Source organism: Microtus ochrogaster, chromosome 6, assembly GCF_000317375.1.
Source record: "Microtus ochrogaster isolate Prairie Vole_2 chromosome 6, MicOch1.0, whole genome shotgun sequence".
NCBI classification, from domain to species: domain Eukaryota; kingdom Metazoa; phylum Chordata; class Mammalia; order Rodentia; family Cricetidae; genus Microtus; species Microtus ochrogaster.
In genome coordinates, this window is record NC_022013.1 from 70,934,830 (window position 1) to 70,938,396 (window position 3,567).

The window sequence follows — 3,567 nt, forward strand, 5'->3', positions numbered from 1 at the left end:
ATGGTTAAAAGAGATGATTTTAGCACAAGTTTAGAAAAGAATCTAGGCCCTAGTCCCAGAGAACTTATCCAGGCAAGATCAAATCCTACAGCCCAGTGTTTGGTGCTATTTAAAAAAAAAAAATGTAAAAGCAGAGTCAGTCGGAGCAATTCAAGAGCCAAGGTCTCTGGCTGAAGAGGCCATCCGTCATTCATTGTTAGATGACCGCAACCTACAGAGAAGATAATGATGGCACCGAGTTGATCATATCAGGGGGAGACAGACTCACCCTAAAAACCGTCTTCACCGTGAGAGGCCCTGAGACAGTCCTGCTTTGAGTGTTTTTTTCTCTGTTCAAAACAGAATACCATTAAAAATCTGTTTACTTTCTATCTAAGAAGCTCGGAACACAGACGCTGTTATAAAGTCCAGCACTGGAGAGTGTGGTGTAGCCGAGAGACAAAGAGTTGTCTCCTTCACTCGGCCTGCAGATGACGTCCGGAACACTGTCTGCCGACCTGCGTCTTCCCATCCAGTGTGAGGCACTCATCCCCAGGAGGAGGCCCTGTCTCACAGTAAAGACGACCCTGGGGAAGAGGGAGGCTAACATCGTGAAAAGGCTGGGACACGCTATAACTCAGAGACACGTCAGCTGAGCAGCCACACTGCCAGGACCTTGGAGCTCTCCCTTTTCTCTAAAAGCCCTGTGAGCGGAGCGAGGAGACAGGCCTGAAGAACTGAGATTCACCCCACCAGGCATTAGCGGTGTCCAGAAACTATGTGAACAATCTCACTCGACATCCTTAAGACATTTATATCTGTCTGATACAGAACCAGAGGCGGGGGAACATGTTAATTTTCTCAGCCTGCAGATAACACACACACAGAATCTCGCAGGCCCACAGAAAGCTCCGCATATTCTCCAGGGCTTCCACCGCCTTAAAATATAGGCTTGCATTTATCTTGGCCACATTAACGAGGTCTGTTTGACCAATACATTTATATTTATGATGACTGAGGGCAGATTATGGTTGTTAAAACTTGTCCTTGGGACATGAAAACACTCCTCTGTCATTAATACATTTACTAATATAAACTATGATGTCAGGTCAACGTAAAGGGTAAAAATGTTCCTAAAGTACGCGCACATCATTTTTTAAAGCAATTGAGCCTAATGGAATAGCAAAGGTCATCATAACAAACCATTACAGTCTTCGTCTTGGCTACGCCGGCCACAGAAGAACCTCCAAGAAACCGTCATCATTCCTCCAATGTTATGGCATCCAGACGACAGGGATGGCTCGCAAATGAGTCATCCGGGCTCAGATCTGCAGTAGCTATGTGAGCGCGGCACAATCAATTATTCATGTGTTTACAGAGGGCTTTCCCGGTTGATGTTAACCAGAGCTGCTCCCAAAGGACAGCTCTCCAGCTGGCCTCAGCCATCCCGGGCCTCCAGCTAACAAGTCACTTTAATTGCTGGAGAAGCCATCTGGAAGGTGAGCCTTCCCAGCCCAGGCCCCAAGACTTTATTAGGTGCAAAAATATTAATCAGGGATAATTATGACAATACTTTATATACAGGACTCTCAGAAAAAAATCCTAAAGAGGGTGAGAGAAGGTAGGCTTGACCCGGAACCCATTAGGCTCAATGGGGACGGACTATTGAGGACCCAGGTCAGGGATTCATGGAGAGCAGAAGAGAAGAGAACGTAGGGGAAGAATCGGAGGCCGTGAGTTCCAGTGTAGTAGGCTCTGTGAAGGTCAAGACACGTGGCTGAGGACCACCAAGGGTGAATGCTTTAGACTGTTCAATAGCCAAATTGACCCTCCCATCCAAAATGGCTTCAGGAGAAGGTGGATGGGAAACAGGACCCACAGGCTGTCCAAGAAGACTAACGCTGTGATCAAGGGCAACTCCTGTCTCTAAGCTGTAACAGTGTGGGAGCTGATAGCTCCACTGGTCTGGCCAGACTTGGGTCTGGGTTGTAGCCAAGCTGTGGCCTCACGTCTTCGGAGGGTATGGTGATATGGGGGATGGGGAACAACAGGCACATTTTTTATTAGATAGATTCCAAGGACTTGGTGGTACTGGGAGATTTTTTTTTCTCTTCTTGTTTGAAATTAAGTAATTTACAATGTTATCATAACACGGAGCTGGTGAATGTAGTGTGGTCGGTAGAGCGCTTGCCTAGCATGCACGAGGCCCCGGCTGTGATCCCCAACACTGCACACGGCTAGGTGTAGTGCCGCACGCCTGCAATCCTAGCCCTGAGGAGGTGGTGCCAGAGGGTCAGAAGTTCAGCCACCCTTGGCTGTGTAGCAAGCTTGAGGCCAGTCTTGGCTGCATGAGAGTCCACTTCAAACACCAACAATTCACTGGACCCTGTCTAAGAAAGCAACAGAAGTAAGCTGCATCTCCTAGCAAACAGGAGCACGGTGTGGCTGTGAGCATCCCTTCGCCCCACACTGTTGAGTCTCAAGCTGGAGCCTGATGAGTCTAAGGTCTTCCTGAGAGATGTTGCTAGACCCTGTTTCAAAACATATGCGTATAAACAGAGAGACACCAAGACACAGAGACAGACAGATAGACAGATGACTTAAAGGTCTGCAGTATCGATATGAAGTTCTCAGATGGCGAGAGAGCACGCGGCATCCTTGGGCTCTTCCCCCGCCAGGTGTTGTGGGGAGGCAAGGGCTGCAGAGGGTCTATCAGCGGGGTCCCTTTATCTCCTCCAGGTTTCCCACGAAGGCACCAGTCCAGCTGAATGGGTCTCCTGAGCTCTGCCACAGTTTCCCTAGATACCAGAATGACATTTCTCAAAGGGCCAAACAAAACGCAAACACACATTTACACAGGCCTTTCCAAAGCCTTCGGGTGGGCAGTTCTGTCTTGGAAGAAGACTCTGAGGCATGCCGCCGGTCTCAAAATTACTGTTCCACAGCGTTCTTTTTTAAGAGTCCACACCCCCTCCCCGCCCCCGCCACACTCAGGCTTCCACTCTGGAAAACGCAGCACAGGGCTCTGCAACCAACCACCCTCCAGTTAAATGTCCTGTCAAGGTCACAGCCGAGAGCCCCTCCGCCACCTTCGAGAAGCTCAAATCCAAGTGGTTCCTGACTTGGAAGAGTCCAGCTTCAGACTTGTTAATCTGGTGATGGTGAGAAAGTGCTATGCATTTAGCAGGAACCCTTGGGTTTGGAGGAAGGGATACAAGGGTCTAAGTTCAGATGTCTACATCACATTGAGAAGCCAGGTGCTTCTGTATCTCCACTCAGGGAGGAGAGGAAACGGACACGGGTGATCTCAGGGACTCACTGGCTTGTCAGCGAATTAAAAATGGTGAGCCTCAGATTAACCCTGGAGGGTTATATAGGAAGACATCGACCGACTTCTGGCACTTTCACACACAAACATACAGAAATGAAAATAAAGGTCGGCGGGGGGGGCTTGTCACGTGACCCAGACTGGGTATGCTCTTGATTTTGGGTGCAACCTGCTCCCTCAAGGACCTGCAGCCTTCGCCTCTCCATATGCTGGACTGCAACCTGGAACGGTGAGCTAAACCTTTTCTCCTCCAAGATGCT